The 18244-nt window shown below is 54.9% G+C and overlaps 1 protein-coding gene across 2 annotated transcripts in view; it reads left to right on the top strand.

Moving 5' to 3' along the window:
• Positions 1 to 4726: 4726 nt before the first annotated feature.
• Positions 4727 to 18244, top strand: part of THSD4 (thrombospondin type 1 domain containing 4) — a 575779-nt gene continuing 562261 nt past the window's right edge. The window contains exon 1 of one of the 2 annotated variants that reach the window (XM_055320025.1): positions 4727 to 4822. The gene's annotated coding sequence lies outside the window, so the exon portion shown is untranslated. Of the gene's footprint in view, positions 4823 to 5945; positions 6077 to 18244 lie in introns of those variants that run through there. The other variant, XM_055320026.1, reaches the window with a different exon arrangement.

Genomic DNA, 18244 nt, shown 5'->3' with positions numbered 1-18244 from the left:
AGGGGGCCAGCCCCAGGCAGGGTCATGGGAGCTTGGGACTTGCTTTTAGGTTGACATCCCAGATCCCCTGGAGGAGGAAGAGAATGAAGTGAATTAAGGAGGCCAGCAGGGGAGGAAAGGCTCCTTAATACTCACCAAGGCACTCAGAAGCACTACAAGGGTGCCTGAGTGGCTCAGTCTGTTAAGCATCTGCCTTCAGCTCAGCTCGTGATATTAGAGTCCTAGGATCGAGTCCCACATTGGGCTCCCCACTTAGCTCCTGCAGCTCCCCCTGCTTGTGCTCTGTCAAATAAATAAATGAAATCTTTAAAAAAAATTAAAAGAAACAGCTTAAAACGACAGACAACAAGGTTACCAGCTCACAACACGGTCGTATCGTGTTGCGTTTTTGTGCTTTTGTGCTTCCCTTATTTCCTTATTATTTGTTGGGCACAAGCTTGCCCTGACTTCACAGTCGACAAAGGTATACAGCCAAGAAAATAAGAGGAACAATTTTATAAGCATTGTGATGGGTCCTGGTACCTCGCTGGAGCCTGAAATTAGGGGTTTGGATGTGTGTCTGTTTCCCCTCCACCTCCGCATGCTAACAGAGCACGGATAATACAGGGGTTTCCTTCCCTGCTGGGACACAACCCCCTGAGATGCCATCCGGATGAAAACACTAGTGTTTGTCAAGAGCGTAGAGCAGTGTTTTTCAAAGTGTAATTTTTGGAATTCTAGCCTCAAGAAATGTTCTGCTGGTAAAAGGATTCGTGGTCGGTGCTTATTAGTGAAGTATGGGAGCTGCACGTGTTTCCCTACAAAGGTCCGGTTGTCCCGAGTTGCCTTCCTGCAGTTGCTCCCACTTTGCTCTTGCTCTGGCTGCATATGCTCTGAAATCCCAGCAGTATGCTTCTCCCTCAAGCATTCGGGAGCCTTTGCCATGTGCCAACACCGTGCCCCGGCCTGGGGCACCCTGGGAGGAATGGCTGGTGGCCCGGGACGTGGCTTTCGGCAGCGGACGGGCTTGGCGACGGGTGGGGGGCAGTGCAAGTCCCCTGTGGGACCCGATCATTTCTCATCACAGCTGAGACAACCAGTGGAGTGAAGGGCACTATTAATTATTAACTGATAATTATACCAGGACGACAGGTATTAACTGGGACTGTCCTGCATGTTCCAAAATTGACGCATGACCGGAAAGTTACGTTTTTTTGGTCATTCTGGGAGGCCTGGGTAGCAGTTACAGGGGAATGGTTTCAGTTCATATGGAGAGGGGCTTGCGAACAGAGAGCCTCCAACAATAGTATGGGCTATTTTGTGAGGTAGTGAGCCCCTTGTCGTTGGGGATATGCAAGAGGGTAACTAACAACTCATGCTCTACGACGTCGGCTAGGGAAGACACTGACATGCCGGGAAGTCACCTGGGCTACATGACCCCTGCTAAACTGAGGTGCCTATCTGACAAGGGTCCCTAGCTTATCTCCTATGCGAGAACCAGATCCTGCCAATCCGACTTATGCATACAGATATACTGGGATAAAGGCAGAAATACAGCAGGACTGAAAGAAAACAAACTTGCTGTTCAGCATAATTAATATTCACCGGTGCCTACGCATATGTAAATATCTCTTTGTTTACAATGAGATTGGATTTCACAGTATAGCCTTGACTTTATTTATTTTTTAAAGATTTTATTTATTTATTCATGAGAGAGAGAGAGAGAGAGAGAGAGAGAGAGAGAGAGAGGCAGAGACACAGGCAGAGGGAGAAGCAGGCTCCGTGCAGGGAGCCCAACGTGGGACTCGATCCCGGATCTCCAGGATCCCACCCTGGGCTGAAGGTGGCGCTAAACCCCTGAGCCACCCGGGCTGTCCTAGCCTTGACTTTAAATAAAGAGAATGTTTGGGGTACCTGGGTGGCTCAGTACATTAAGTGTTTGACTCTTGATCTGGACAGCTCAGGTCATGACCTCAGGGTCCTGGGATGGAGCCCTGCGTTGGGCTTTATGGTCAGTGGGGAGTCAGCTTGAGGATGCTCTCCCTCTGCCCCTCCCCTCTGCTCATGCGTGCTTGCTCTCTCTCTCAAATAAATACATTAATTTAAAAAAATGTCTATAAAAAATGAATAAAGAGAACACAGGTAAGCCAAATACAGTCACTACAATGTGACCAAGTGTGAAGTGGATCAGAATCAAGTTCTGAAGCAGCATCCTAGGTCCACTGGGTCAAGTCTGGTCGATAATAATTGAACTTTGGTTGTGCAAGATGTTGACATTAAGGGAAGAAGATAAAAAGGGAATTCCTTGCAATTTGTCTGTAAGTCTAAAGCTTGCTTTTACAAAATCCATATGCTTGACCTTAAGGCCTGTTCCGACCAGGCCCTGCCTGCAGAACTCCCCTCATCCTTGACGACTCAGCCGAGACAGAACATCCTACCTCTGCCCCCCTCCAGGAGTCTTCAGATGCTTCTGCATATCTCCCGATTATACCACCTGCTAGTATAATTTCCTGACCGCACGGCACCTCTCCCCCACTTACTCCTCTGAGCTACTTTTGGACTGGAACCTCTCTTCATCTTTAGCAGTAAGTCTGTCTTTTTTAAAAAAACATTTTACTTATTTATTCATGAGAGATACAGAGAGAGAGAGAGAGAGAGAGAGAGAGAGAGGCAGAGACACAGGCAGAGGGAGAAGCAGGCTCCATGCAGGGAGCCTGACGCAGGACTTGATCCCGGGACTCCAGGATCACGCCCTGGGCCAAAGGCAGGCACCAAACCACTGAGCCACCCAGGCGTCCCAAGTCTATCTTTCAAATGGATTAATGGATCAATCCAACTTGAACAAATCTTATTAGTTTCGCTTTCTCTGTTGGAATTGTGGTAAAATGGGACACCTGGGTGACTCAGTGGTTGAGCATCTGCCCTTGGCTCAGGTCATGCTCCCAAGGTCCTAGGATCAAGTCCCGCATCGGGCTCCCTGCAGGGACCCTTCTCTCCTTCTGCCTGCGTCTCTGCCTCTCTGTCTCTCATGAGTGAATATATAAAATCTTTAAAAAAAAGTAATTGTGGTAAATATGCATTACATAGAAATGACCCTTTCACCCGTGTCTAGGTGTACAATTCAGTGGCGTTAAGTACATTCCAATGTTGTATAAATTTTCTACCATTTTAAATGATTTCAACTGGTCAGAATTTGCTAGAGCAGTTAGATCCGCTTAATCTGGACCTAGGGGACCCATGGCACTCGGAATTACTTAAATCCCACTCACACCAGGTGCCTCCAATCAAAATCTGTTTGATCAAGTGTGGAATTACTTCTTCCCATTTGAACCAGCGCGGATCACTCAGAACTGGCTCTGCCCAGGCTCCTGGCCAGCAGCTGGCCCTCGGAGTCGGTTCTCTTTCTTTGGCCGGATCTCTTGGGCTGCCAGTTTCTCTTTGCTCATTTTTTTCCCCCTGGGGCTCCCTGCCCCGTCCTTCTCCTTTCTGCTCCCACACACCGTGCCCACCCCCTAGCAGCCTGGCTCTGGGGCAGGGCCCGGCTCTGGGGCAGGGAGCTTGTGTTCTGCAGCCATTCTCACTGTCCCTCTGTGCACCTGCACTTTCAGAACAGCTCCTGCGAACAGGCTTTAGGGGCAGGCCCCACAAACAGGCTGAGTCACAGTGAGGGAGGCTGCCCCTTGCAGTGTAAGGTCAGCCCTCTCCCTCTCCTGGGAGGGGAGGCGTCTTCTCCCTCACTGCTTCCTACCTCACCAGCATAACCACCTCGGTTTGAACGCAAGGAGTAGAGCACTGCGTTAGGAACCAAGCTCTAGTATTTTCCTGCCATTAACTAGCTTCTCTCACGCCCTCCTGGGACCACACTGCCCAATTAGTAAAAGGAAAGGCTTGGATATGCAGACGAAGGTTTGATGACGACAGTGATGATGGTGGTGGTGGTGGTTTGCAGCAGGCTTTTTCCTTCCCACGCTGACCCTAATAAGACGAGACAGGGTGCTGGGTCACTGTGGGGTTTCATGCACACCTCATGCCCTTTGCTGGGAACTTGAGGGCCCTCTCTCCTTGGCCTTTGCCTTGCAGGGGCCCAGCAGGTCTTACCTTGTGACCTTGTGCGTGAGCACAGGCGTGAGGGCGACCCGGGCGCCCTTTGGAGTCAGGCCTCGCTTCCCTGCTCGGGCTCCCAGGGAGACTTTCCTTGGTCCCTGGGCTCAGCCTCAGGCCTATCCTGTTGCCAGAGTGATTGTTCCAAACACAAGGATGCGCGGGTCCGTCTGGGACCTTCGGGGCTCCCTCCTGGGCCCCTCTCGGGCTCCTGCAGCGCATCCCCGCCCACCGGCCGCGCTTGCTCCCTTGGGCCCTCGCCGCCCTCCCGTCTAGGCCGCCCTCCGGTTTCCGGGGTGCTGCGGGTTCTCCGGGCGTGGGGGTGGGGGTGGGGGCGCCGGGGCCCTCGGGGGTCGCGGGGTGGGGGTGGGGGGGCGCGGGCCGGCCCTTCCCGCGGCGGCCGCCAGGGGGCGGCAGGCGCGGCCCCGATGACAGCGGGAGGCCGCGAGCGGGGAGGGGGCGGGACGGGGAGGCCGCGCGGGTCCCCGCAGGGCCGGTCGCACACTCGGGGCCCGGCTCTCCGCGCGCACCGCAGCCGCCCGCCGCCCGCTCGGCCCGACGCCGGACCGCGGCGCAGCGGGAGCCCGTGCAGGCGGCGGAGGCGGAGGCGGCGGCGGCGGCGGCGGAGGAGGCGGAGGAGGCGGCGGCGGCCGTCCATGCGGCGGGCTCGCGGCCGCCCGGCTCCGGGAAGCACGCGGGGGCGAGGCGGGGGCAGCCTCCGCTCCGGGACGCCGGCAGCCAGGTGAGCTCGGCGCCCCGCGGCCACCCCGGCCCGCCGCTGCCCTCCCCGGGCGCCCCTGGTCCTCCCTCCCTCCCTGCCCCCGGGGACCCGCTCCTCCCGGGCCGGCCTCCTGCTGGGGGACCCCCGGGGTCGCGCCCGGGTCGGGGGGTGGGGGGAGAGGAGAGCCGCGGGGGGGCCCGGGGGGTGTCGGGGCGCGGGCGCGCGGGGACCCCGCCTCTCCTTCCTCCCTCCCCCGGGGATCCGCTCGCTCCCAGGTCGCCCTCCCGCTGGGGGACCCCGAGGTCGCGCCCCGGGTCGCGGGGGGGGCGCCTCTCCTCCCTCCCCCGGGGGACCCCCTCGCTCCCGGGCCGCCCTCCCGCTGGGGGACCCCCGAGGTCGCGCCCTGGACCGCGCGGGAAGGGGGAGCCGCGGGGGGCCCGGGGTGTGTCGGGGCGCGGGCGCGCGGGGTCCCCGCCTCTCCTCCCTCCCTCCCCCGGGGATCCGCTCGCTCCCAGGTCGCCCTCCCGCTGGGGAACCCCGAGGTCGCGCCCCAGGTCGCGGGGGGGGCGCCTCTCCTCCCTCCCCCGGGGGACCCCCTCGCTCCCGGGCCGCCCTCCCGCTGGGGGACCCCGAGGTCGCGCCCCAGGTCGCGGGGGGGGGCGCCTCTCCTCCCTCCCCCGGGGGACCCCCTCGCTCCCGGGCCGCCCTCCCGCTGGGGGACCCCGAGGTCGCGCCCCAGGTCGCGGGGGGGGGCGCCTCTCCTCCCTCCCCCGGGGGACCCCCTCGCTCCCGGGCCGCCCTCCCGCTGGGGGACCCCGAGGTCGCGCCCCGGGTCGCGGGGGGGGCGCCTCTCCTCCCTCCCCCGGGGGACCCGCTCCTCCCGGGCCGCCCTCCCGCTGGGGGACCCCCCGAGGTCGCGCCCTGGACCGCGCGGGAAGGGGGAGCCGCGGGGGGCCCGGGGGAGTGTCGGGGCGCGGGCGCGCGGGGTCCCCGCCTCTCCTCCCTCCCTCCCTCCCTCCCTCCCCCGGGGATCCGCTCGCTCCCAGGTCGCCCTCCCGCTGGGGGACCCCGAGGTCGCGCCCCGGGTCGCGGGGGGAGGAGGGGGCCGCGGGTGCACGGCCGCCCGCGCGGGGACCCCCCGCCCCCGCCCAGCGCCTGGGGACCGGAGCGCGCGGGCTTTGCGCGGCCTCGGGGACACTTCCTCGCGGGGGGCCCGGGTGCCTGCAGCCCGGCTGGCGTCCACAGACGGAGCTCGCGAGCCTTCGAGAGCTGCAGGTAGGGGACTTTACACTGACTGATTGATTGATCCATTGATTTTTACTTTGAAACAACCTCAGCCCTAACTTGGGAAGGGGATTGCAGGGCTTCTCAGGCCCGCTTCGCATCTGGAGCTCGTGGGTCCGGTGTTTCCTGAGCCGTCCACACCCAGCACCCCCCCAGGTCTCCTTTAATCCCCCCCCATCCCAGCCTCCCCTACTGCCAATTAAATTTGCATGCTTGCATCCCTTCTAGTCTCTGTGACCCCCACCCCCACCCCCCAGTGAATCTGAAGCCTCCATCCGGCCTCCAATCAGCCTGGGTAGCTGAAATGATTGTGGGGTGCCTGTTGGAGTTGGGAGTAGGAGACATGGAGACCCGACAGAGGTCTAAGGAATCACCTTGTCCAACCCCGCACAGCGGCAGGCACCCCGGCACAGAACAACAGTCTAAAGATTTTGCAAAGATCACACAGCTCTTAAAACCTGCGTAGCCTGAGTAGGTCTTTATTGATAAAGGGATGATGAAGGGGCTTAATAGGATCTTACCGGGTCTCAGTGATATAAAGAAGCCAATATTTTAAATATGAGATTTAAATACGGCACTGCTCAGTTCCTATAGATTTTTGTTGGCATCAGAGTTGAATTCCTTTAGAAAACAAAATTCTGGGGACGCCTGGGGTGGCTCAGCAGTTGTGCACCTGCCTTTGGCTCAGGTCGGGACCCCGGGGTCCCAGGATCAAGTCCCACCTCTGGCTCTTCGCAGGGAGCCTGCATCTCCCTCTGTCTCTGCCTCTCTCTGTGTGTCTGTCTCATGAATAAGTAAAGTCTTAAAAAAAAGAAAGAAAGAAAAGAAAAGAAAATCCTAGGCTTGGAATTAATGCGAGGAAGCATGTGGGAGTCCTGGGACTTTCCTATAAACCTCTGCAGGGCTGGAGCTGGGATTTCCCAGAGGTCCCGGCCTGGGAAATGAGTTTGGGTGATCACCATCCAGAAGCCCCTACTGAATGAGCCCCCTGGCTTGGCCTCTGGTGAGGAGGGCTGGTCAGATGCGCTCACGTGACCGCTGCCCCCCCCCCCCCCCCCCCCGGGCATCCCGGGGTCATTCTGATTTGTCTCCTCGTCACTATCTCCTGCCCTGAAGAAATCTTTCTGACTGGCTGTTAGGAAAAAATAAGTAAAATAAAATACAGTCCAGAGTTGGGGGATAAGAACAGGGTTGGATATTTGGGGTGGGAGTTTTTTTGGGGAAGGGTTGTTTTGTTGCCTAGAAATGCTTATTGTGATTGCATCCAATTATCCTAAAGGGTAGGGGGGCACTACCCTCCCCTCCTTCTCCGGCCCCCCAGCCCTGCTTGCCCCCAGTTGGCTGGCAGTCTCAGTGTTTGGGTGTCCTCCGTGCCCCCATTCCATCCCCCATTCCATCCCCCTTGTGTGTGGCGAATTCATTACCAAGTTCCTTCTACATTCTTTTGGGATAATGGCAGGAGGTCACTTTCCTGTCGCCCATCCCTCTGCCCCCTTCCACGTAAACCATGTCCACGTTACAGTAATAATCTCCCCTCTTGACTCCTAGCCAGCAGTCACTTTCTTCATTTTAATCCATCTCCTTTCATGCTGACAGATTAATATTCCTAAAATTCTGATTTTGCCACATCATTCCTCTCAAGAAATCACAGTGGCTCCCCAGGATCCACTTTTTTAAAATTAATTAAATAATTAATTTAATTTAATTAATTAATTTTATTTAATTCCTCTCTTGGGCATCTGCTGTCTTCCAGCGACTGCTACTTTATGAGACTTAAACTGAGCACAGGCCAATATCCTTGCCCCTGGATCTGTTGACAGGCCAACAGATGAAAAATAGCCCCCCGGGAGAGAAAAAGATGTCTAAAAAAAAAAAAAAAAAAAGGTAACCACAAAACAATGCGAAACCTTGGGGATGCAGATGAGGGAGATGCTTTTTCTGTGTGGGAGGAGCTAGGAAAATTAGAGCATTAGAGCAGGGCTTTGAAGCATGAGGAGGAGTTCAAGGAGATGGGAGAGGCTGGAGCGGGAGAGGGCATGCCAGGCAGAGCGGAGAGAGGTGCGAGGACCTGGCAACGTGAAGGTGCTGGTGTGGACCTGATAGACGGGACATGATAGCCAGTCTTTGTCTCGGCAGTTACAAGTGTCTTGATTCCAGTCTGCCGACCCAAGAGCGGCCCACCTCTTCCCTGCCTGATGTACCCGGTGTCTTTACGGTGGTCTTGCGTGCCCTCTAAGCCACAGCTCAGAAATACAGACCTCCCCTCTGCTCCTCTAAATTCTGCTAGGAAGTGTTCTCCAGTCTGTCTTGCACACACTCCTCTCTCGCCTCCCTGAACCCATCTTAAGTGCTCCCCTGGCTCCTTTGCACGTCCCGTGTATGCAGCCTGGACACGTCCTGGTGAGCCAATCTCCTGTCCCAGGCAGCCTGCGTTGTCTCCAGAGTGGCCACTTGGCCTCTCCTTCCTGACCCTTTCCAGCCCACGGCCAGCACCAGCCGGCTTGACCACTTGTCAACGCAGCTGGGTTGGACCTTCCCTTGCACCTGCCCTCCTTTCTCTTCTTCTCTCCTCTTTCCCCACCTTTTTTCTTCTTCTCTGTGTGCAGAATTGTGATATGCATTTACACCTGCGTGGATGTCAGGGTTCCATATGTATTTACTGACTCTCAGTTACCTCAACGGATTGGCCACGTTAGGCCAGGAGCCACAGCATGACCCAGGCTGGCACTGGGAAGAGGGCCTGCGGTTGGGAGGCTCTCTGGCCTGAGGACACTTTGTTGACTCTTGCCCTCTTTCAGGACCCCCGCTCCCCCCACTTCCCTCCTCTGCGGGCCCTGTGGGCTGATGCTGGGACCCCTCCTCACTTCTGGGCCTGCGTTGCCCTTTTCTCGCTCCGGCCCTTTAGAACTGACCTCGGTTTCTGGAGCCTCGCCGGCCCCGATGAACTCATTCGGGTCATGTTCAGTGAGCACTGGTGTGCGCTCTGCCTGGGGCCTTAATCCTCCCAGCAACCTGTGAGGGAGACAGTATAATCCGCATTTCACAAGGGAGAAAGCTCCAGCTTACTTGCCTTAGGTCATCAGCTCGGGGTTTGAACCTACACCTTAGAACCCAGCTCTCCAAGTCAGGGGCTCTTTCCACTACATCACTGTTTCCCGAACGGGGTTGCCTGTGGAACCTCTGAATCCGGATGAGGATCTGCTGGGAAGACACTCAGATTCCAGGGTGGGTGGGGGCGGGCCTGGGAACTGGCATTTTTAAGACTGCCTCGAGCGATTGATTGCTCTGCAAGCCGGGTTTGAGGACCCCTGCCCCAGCCTGCCTTAACGGTGAGGTTCTGGTGACGGGCAGGGAGCTAATAAGCCACTTTATCCCAGGTCACAGGGGCCTTGACCTTGACTCTAAGGAAGGAGCAGGGGCGCATGTGGCCCCGGCCAGGTGGAGACAGAGAGCTCTGTTTTAGTCAAAGGGATCCTCGGTTCGGTCCTGAAAGCCTGCTCCCCATCCCTTCCCAGCAAAGGCACGCCAGCCCAGCCTCCACTGGTCTCCCTGCCAATTCCTGTCGGGGCCTGAGCGGGGCTGACGGGGAAGGATCCAGCAGGTAGCTTCCAGAGCTCCAGGTTTCCTGGGGTCAAAAACTGGGCTGGGACCTCCCAGATAGGGCTAATGGTGCCAGCCACTCCCTCCCTGCTGGACCCAGAGTGAGGTCTGGTCACCAGCAGATCTCCCGTATCCTCCAAGGATTCTCCTGCAAGGATTCATAGACTATTTTGCCCCCCTCTTCTGTGTCTGCCGTGCATGACAAAGGGATGGCCAAAGCCTGGGGGGCTGGTGTGGGGGCTGCCCAGGCTCCCAGAGAATTAGGCAGAGGCCTGGCGTGGAGCAGGTGCTCAGGGCCAGTACTCATCCTGTTTCTCTCGCCTTCTCTGTACCCGGACAGGGCCTGATAGGCGGTTGGCCCTCAATATGTGTGCTATAAAAATATGTATATAATCTCAGGTCCCCTCAAGTCCAGGGGCTTTGTATCTGATGGGCCGAATATTACGACCTTATACTCCAACCCCACAAATCAACATCTGCAGCTGTGCAGTAATAATGATAATGATAATAATAATAATAATAATAATGAATTATCCATTCAACGTCCTCTCCCCATCCCACACCCTTCCCTGGTTCCCGTTAGATTCCTCAAGGAAGAACAAGGAAGAGTGTGAGAAGCAGTTGGGCAGCGGTGTTCCCTATTGATGGTTACTTGTCCTGGAAGAGTGGCCTCTTTCTGCTTATGCCTTTCTCCTGTCACCTCACCTTTCCACCGAACATACTGCGCACATCCCAGTCCCCGCGGATGAGTGGAAGCTGGTCACTGAAGTGGTGCCCCGCAGTATCCTCCCCCCTGTCCCTCAACTCTCGGGCGGGTGTGCAGAGGACGGGGAGCCAGGCCCACACCGTGGCATCTTGTCACAGGAGGGTGACACTGGGCAGCTCGGGGCCTGGGCCCGGACAGCCGGCGGGGCCGCCCCACCCTCCCAGCCAGCTGGCCGGCTGCCTGAGGGCTGGCCAGCAGTGAGGACCCAAGTAATGAGTGATTAATGGGCACCCATCTAATCTCCTGCCAGGGGAAATGAAGGGCCAGCCATGGGCTGGGGCTCGTCATGACCTGCTCCAGGTGGGCTTGGAATGCACCCAGCTCAGGATGGGGATTAAGGCTTGAAAGACAGAGGAAATGAGATGTTAACCCTTTAGGCCATGGCCCTCTGAGCCCCAGCAGGGAAATCGGGAGGGAATTATCTACAGGCATCTGATGAAAGGGGAGCATGGCCTTTGATTTATGGCAGGGATGCAGCCACATGACTACCAGGGGCTGGGCGGGGGCGGGGTGACAAGCCAGGCCTTTGACTTAGCCATTTTTCTTGGAGGCTAGGTCAAGAGAGATTAATTTCTTAGGAACATGGATACATGGACAGCTGGGAGGCTTCTCTACCTGATTCCTTCTTGGAAGCCTTCAGATCCTATCAGCAAGTTACAAATTGGTAGTTGCCAGACAGATTTTTTTTTTTCCTCCTGGAACACAGTGCCTCTCTGACCACACGTCATTTCAGGGCAAGAGGAGGGAGCATGGCCCTGGCTGGGTGGCGTCTCTAGCGGTAGGGTCCCCCCCTTCCTGGGTCGGGCAGCAGCGCGGGGATGCCGAGGGTGCGAGCCCCATGGAGCCAGCGCCCTTGGGCTCCGGCCTGGGCTTCCCGGGCAGCTGCAGTTTTCCCAGCTGTGAGATGAGGGTAATAACAGTAGAGACCCCAGGTGAGATTCCCGAGAGTGCAAAGTGCTTACAGGGTCTTAGACGTGGTGCTGTCATCCCCCACTGGCTTCTCTGGCTAAACCCTGAGGCCACATCTTTCTGGGAAGGGGAGAAGCGGCTCCTCCTTCAGCCCTGGAAGGCTCCCTGTGGGCGAAAGGATGACACACCCTCTGATTGATCTCCGCTGGCTCGACCCCTGACCCTCACATGCCTTCCCCCGCCTTCCCCTCCCTTTGCTGCTGACTCCCTGGCCGTCCTCTGCCCTCGCCCCCCCCACCCCCCCGCCTCCAAGCTGGGCAGCCAGATGTGGTGGAGAGGGAGTGACACCTGCCCCGTCCTCCTGTGGCCTGGCCGCTTCTGCACCAGCTCTGCCCGCGGCCAGCCCTGCTGTGCCCTGATGGCCCCGAACCGAGGGCCTAAAGGTGCAGAAGGCAGGTGCTTGTGGAGGAAAACGAACAGTGGAGACAGTGTGATCCGGAAGCAAGTCCCAGCTCTGTTCCCTGTCTTAGTTTCTCTGAGCTCCCATGGCCTCCTCCTTGATTGAGGCTAATAATAGTAACACTTCTCGAATGGTTGAGAGAAGGGTCACACCCGACAGTGGACAGGAGACCCTTTGGACTGTGGGGCGGGGGTGGGGTTGCAAGTTACCGCTGGTTAGAAGATGAGCCTTTGGGGAGGAGCCGTGTCTTCCAGCTTTGGGTCTGATCCCAGGGCCTGCACTGACGTAGCCTCTGGCTCCATTTGGCGTCTTTGTCAGAACAGACGAGCACCCAGGGCCTGCTTGGCTTCAGGGATGTTTTAGTCAAGGCGCAGGGTTTCATCCTGCTTGAAGTTCAAGGGCTCTTCTGGCCTGCTGCGGGGAAGGACCTGCCATTGACCGAGCTCCGTTTCAGGTCCTGGGGACTTACCTGCATTAATTTACTTCACGCTCTCAATAATCCGTGGGAGCCAGACACGATCATTCCCATTCTACAGCCTAGAAACTGAGGCACAGGGAGGCTAAGGGACTTGGAGCTGCTCACACAGCGAGTAGCTGTCACAGTGGATGTTTGGAATTCCAGGCCCTCGGACTGCAAACCAGGGGCTTTGGGGAAACTAAGCGGCGGCGTGTTAGTGCTGCTGTCTCATCGGGACCCGCTGGATGGTAACCACTTAAAAGTCTAATTGTAACCCACTTAAAAGTCTTAAAAAGTGTAGTTGTAATTCATATGCCATAAAATTCAGCATTTTAAAGTGTGCCCTTCGGTAGTTTGTAGTTTATTCACGGAGTTGTGCAATCATCGCCCATTATGTGATCCCAGAGTATTTTCATCACCTTCAAGGGAAACTCCGTATCCATTAGAAGTCACTCCCTGTCCTCCCTCTCCAGTGGCCCCTGGAAACCACTTGCCTATTTTCCGTCTCTGGAGGTTCTGGACATTTCTGGACATTTCGGACAAAGTGGAATCCTACACTATGCAGTCTTCTGTGCCTCGCTTCTTTCACTCCGATTAATGTCTTCACCCGTCTTGAAGCCTGGATAAGTACCTCCTTCCTTTTTATCACTGTGTAGCCCACTCTTCAAGCAAAACCTAGGGCAATATTGCATGGAGAAGGAGTGGAGTTACGCTCTCAAAGCAGATGCCGCACAGAGGGGGGCTGCTTTTTTATTGTGGGCAGATGTGAAAGAACTGGAAAAGTTGGGGCAGGTGGAGCCAGGGCTTCAGCCGAGAGTGGAGGTGGAGGCAGGTGCAGGCCTGGCTGGCCGCTCTCCTCTAGACTCCTCATTGCACCGATGCTGGTGGTGAAGTCTGTCCGGAGACGTCATGGAGAGGTGATGTAGGTGCCACCTCTGCAGTGGGTCCCCCATGTAGTTATTAGAGCGAGAGAGAGCACAAGCAGGAGAGGGAGAGGGAGAAGCAGACTCCCCCCCCTGGGAGTAGTGGCTCCATCCCAGGACCCTGGGGTCATGACCTGAGCTGAGGCAGATGCTTAACGGACTGGTGCCCCTCCCGCAGCACTTTAAACTCCAAATGGACCTCGGGGGCCATACTGCATGCTGATGACAGCACTACTGATTTTCTGGTTAAGTTCCTCAATATAGTGCTTGATTTTTTTCCGATTACAAAGGTAAGGTGTAGTCATTGAAGAAAACTTAGGGACTAACAGAAAAACACAGAGGAGCGAAATGAAAATTCTCCACGATTCCCCAACCAGCGATGCCCATTATTTGTAATGTGTGCCTCTGTAGTCTCTCTCTTACACACACACACAGTTTTATAAAATTGGTATCATGCTGATCATAGTCTTTGTTCACTACTTTTTTCATGCAACAGTAAATCGTAAACACTTGCCCTAGATACTAAATATTCAATATTCTTCCAAAGCTTGATTTTCTTAATGGCTGCAGAGTATTTTTTAAAACGTTACTGTTTGTTTAAACGGACCCCTATCTGGGCACATATGGATCGTTTTTGGATTTTTGGTATTATTTACAAATAAAACTGTGTGTTTTGTGCTTTTTTTGGGGGCGGGGGTTACTTCTGTTAATGCATAGTGCTGTTTCAGGGAAGAAAGATACAAATACTCCAAAGGTATTTGATCCATACGGGCCAATTGGCCTTCCAGAAAGACTGTGTAATTTATGATTTTACAAATGTGTGTTGTTGTATTTTTTTTTACAAATGTGCTTTTTAACTTGACTTTTACTGTACATGTAACTTTACCAAAACATTTCTCCCATCTCCTGCTCCTCCACCGCTCCCCTCGCGTCTGTGTAGTACATGAGCTGCTTACACGCTTCTGTTTTCTCCTTGATATTTAAATGCCTGTAAGTGCACGCACAGCTGTCTTTTTTACAGACTATCTTGCCCTAGTCAGGCTTCTCATTTTTAGGCATAATGACAATTTCCTTTATCTTAGTGACCTGGGTAGTTTTTCCTTAATCAACAAATTAGTACTCCGGGACGCCTGGGTGGCTCAGTGGTTGAGCATCTCCCTTTGGCTCAGGTCAGAGTCCTGGGATCGAGTCCCACATCGGGCTCCCCACAGGGAGCCTGCTTCTCCCTCTGCCAGTGTCTCTGCCTCTCTCTGTGTGTCTCTCATGAATAAATAGATAAAATATTTGAAAAAAAATTAGTTACTACCCACATGACTGTTCAACTTGCTGTTATTTGCAGCCTCCCCCCACCCCCCAACCAATGTCATGTTGTTTGGAAATTCGGCTCCCAGATAGGTAATGACCAGTCCAGGAGCCATTGTCACAAGGTTCCATGCTGCACCAGGTGCTTCCGAGGATGTGCACCTGGGAGGCCCAGGTGGGGACACCGAGAAACAGAATGGGGGCTGGTTGTCGGTCTCTGTCCCTTAGGTGTTCTGTTCTGTCCTGAGGCTGCACCAAGGGGATGCGACACCTCCCTCCCAGCAAAGGCGCCGTGCAGCGTGGACCCTGAGTCCCACGCAGGGACTTCTGTCGCTGTCCATGCGGCGTTCCTGCAGAAGTGGAATTAGGCCGTCGGTGGCCTTGGCTGCCTGGCTGCTTTCACCCGGCAGGGTGGCGTGGCCGGCTCCACAGCCTCTGCGGTCCCGGGGCCCTGCGGTGGTGGTTCGGGGGGCAGCACCTGCGTTCCCTTTCTCCCGCAGCCGGGGCTCTCTGACCTCCTGGGCGCTTCGGGGCGCGGCTCCCCGCGGCCGCCACTGGTGTGACTTCTTACTGCCCCCGCAGCTGCCCGGGAACAGCTTAGCCTCCTTGAACTTCAGCTACCTGGCCGCGGGGCCCTAAGCGTTAGAGACGGTGCGTGTCCCTCCCTGCAATGAAACAAAGGGCCTCCGAGGTGCCTCCCTGAGCCTAGGACGTCTGTCCATCTTAAAGATAAGAAAGGTGGTGTCCCTGCCTGCGGGGGGCAGGGGGGGCGGTGATCAGCACCCTGCAGTAGGAAGGCAGGGAGCCAGGAGCCGGGCGTGGGACCGACTGGCGGGAGTGCAGAGACTCGAGGGGGCCCTCACCCCAACAGGGAAACTGATGTGGGGGGGGGGTAGCAAGCAGCCTGTTGGGTGTTATCCGAGGGCTGCATTCCTGAAGACCTCACAGGATTCAGATCTCTCCTAATCGGCTTTCTCTGTTTCCATAAAATCAATGTAAAGGGCGTGCGGCGTGCCCGACACATGCTCAGAAAGCGTAGTTTTGCTCTAATGTTGCTTTTCCCCCCGTGGGTCAGCGTTACCTCTGACGCTGCTCAGTGGGCTTGCTCGGGAACTGCTCGCTGCGCATCTCAGGACGGCTGTCTGGCTCCCCGAAGGGCCCCGCTGCTGTGGTGGCTGTTCCCACCAGGAGGTCCGTGTGTTTGTTATCGGCACCACCGTCGGACAGAGCCCGAGCTTGGGACTCCGCAGACCTTTCTTCGCATAGGGCCAGACACTTAGTATTTCAGCTTTGCAGGCTGGACTGGCTTTGTTGCAACTCATCACCTCTGCTTCCTGAGCATGAGAGCAGTGCAGGCAATACATAAACACATGGGCAAGGCTATGTTGTCGTAAAACCTTTTATTATGGACACTGACTGCAGTTTAAATGTCGTGCAATTTTTATGTCATAAAATAGTATCCTGATTTTTTTCTATTTTTTTAAACCCGACAAAACCTACAGTCGGTCAGGTTTGGCCTATGGGTCAGAGGTTGTTAATCCCTGGCCTAGATGATTATACTATTTGAAAATTGTTTTAAATCATAAAAAAAGAAAAAAAATAAATCATAAAAAAGAGTGAATGTTAAAATATCCCAGTAGCGGGCAGCCCCGGTGGCGCAGCGATTTAGCGCCGCCTGCAGCCCAGGGCGTGATCCTGGAGACCCTGGATCGAGTCCCACGTCAGGCTCTCTGTATGATGCCTGCTTCTCCCTCTGCCTGTGTCTTTGCCTCTCTCTCTCTCTCTCTCTCTCTTTCTGTCTCTGTCTCTGTCTCTATGAATAAATAAATAAAATCTTTAAAAAAAAACAAAAAATATCCCAGTAGCTAACAAAATCACTCGTAGAAGTTCGAGTGCTCATGAGAGTGTGCAGCTTAATTCATAAATTCTATCAAGCAATTGTGGTGCCTGTCTCGGGTGATCCCAAGGTAGGCAATTACTTCATCGCAGTTTGTAATTCTTTAAGTAGTTATTCTAAACGAGTTAAAATTTTTTAATCATATTATTTCAAAATTTAGGCATCCAATGACTTTACTCACATCGTTATGTCATTCTATTTCGTGATTCCAATGGTATACCGTGAAATTGTTTATTATTGTTTACTGTTGCGGAGCCTGGCAATTCTGCTCGACTCTCAACAGCGTGATGACCTATGGCAAGGGCCATGAAACTTGATTTTGGCTGGCATTTTTACTGTAGAGGCCAGAGAAAGGCGTGGAAGGAGCACCGAGGCATATGTCTGGCACATGGCGGATGTGCAATAAACTTTTGTTCCCTCGCTTCCCTTTCTTTTCCTCCCCACCCAAAAGTTCTGTATATTTGGTCAGCCCCCAAACATGCTGAGCCTCTTTGAAACTGGTGCTTCGGTTCTTTCCACATGCAGTAAAGTCACTAACCTTTTTAAATGGAAATGAAAACAAAGGCTGTTAGAAAGCAGTTTCCCCTCCCGGGTCACCAGCTTTCCCTTGCCGAAGAATAAGCAGTGCTGTGCTGAGACCTCCAGCCAGCCAGCCCAGGCCAGACCAGAGGCCCCAGGCCCGGGGAAGGCGCCTCCAGCTGGGTGCAGACCCAGCTCTCCAGCCAGGAGGGGGGCGCCTGGCCTGCTGGCTCTCTGAGTTCTGCAGCTCCTGGGTGTATCTTGGTTTCAGGGATTCCAACTGTAGGAAGGCCAGGATCCTCTCCAGATGGAAGACCACCAGCCCCGAAGGTGACCGTGATGCTGTAGCTCTTGGCTCGAGAGTGTGCTTTTGCTGTGTGTGTTGGACGGAAGGTCTGTCTTGAGTAGACGTCTGTTTGTGTTGTTTAGAGGATAATGGTGCATAACCACGTGTGCTTTCTGGCCTGGGGTCTGGCAGGGTGTAAAAGGAGGCAGCCACTATCCTTTGGCCAGTGATACTTTTCATTATTATGTTGGCCGGGGGCTGGCATTGTTCCTGTGCTTTAGGAGCCCTCTGGTTTATAGACAAGTGATCTTGGAGCCGGGGCATGGGCGTTGCGTCCTGACTTTGCACGAACTTGCTGTATGACCGCCAGCAATACATTCTCCATCTCTGGGGTCGCCAATTCTTTATTCCTCAGTGAATGGGGACAACATAGACCATTTCTGAGGGCTCTTTTCTCAGTTGAGATAGGTGGGGAGCCTGGACTTTCATTCCCACTGAGCATTAATGGGACCCCCCTCTTTCTCCCCACTGGCGTGTTCAGAGGAGGCCTAGTGCAGAGTTAGGACTCTTACCACCACCCAGCAGTAACACGGCCATTTGTCCCCTTTTCCTCTCCCACCAATAGTCTCAATGGTGCCAATGGAGGCCATAGGAGGCACAGTAGTGAAGCATTCCTACCCCTTCCAGCCAGGGGAGTATCAATGGGACTTGCTAGAGAGCTAGAACTCCCGTCTCTGCTGAGCAGTTATGATGGGTCCCGCACTTCCCCTTCCTATATCAGTGGAGGCCAAATGGCATATTTGGGCTTCCATCTCTCCTGGCCATCATGATATGGGGTTCTCCTTCCCCTGTGAGAGGAGTGTCAAAGGCAGTCAGCTATAATGGAAGGTTTAAATAAGATCTAGAGCCTCATAACATAATACCTAAAACATCCAGGTTTTGATGGAACATCACTCATCATACCAAGAACCAGGAAGATCTCCAACTGAATGAAAAAAGACAATGCCAACACCAAGATGATGGAGATGTGAGAATTATCT

This window comes from Nyctereutes procyonoides, unplaced genomic scaffold (genome assembly GCF_905146905.1).
Source record: "Nyctereutes procyonoides isolate TBG_1078 unplaced genomic scaffold, NYPRO_anot_genome, whole genome shotgun sequence".
Taxonomy (NCBI): Eukaryota; Metazoa; Chordata; class Mammalia; order Carnivora; family Canidae; genus Nyctereutes; species Nyctereutes procyonoides.
Note: the sequence above shows the minus strand (reverse complement) of the source record. Positions and strands in the feature narration are given on the sequence as shown.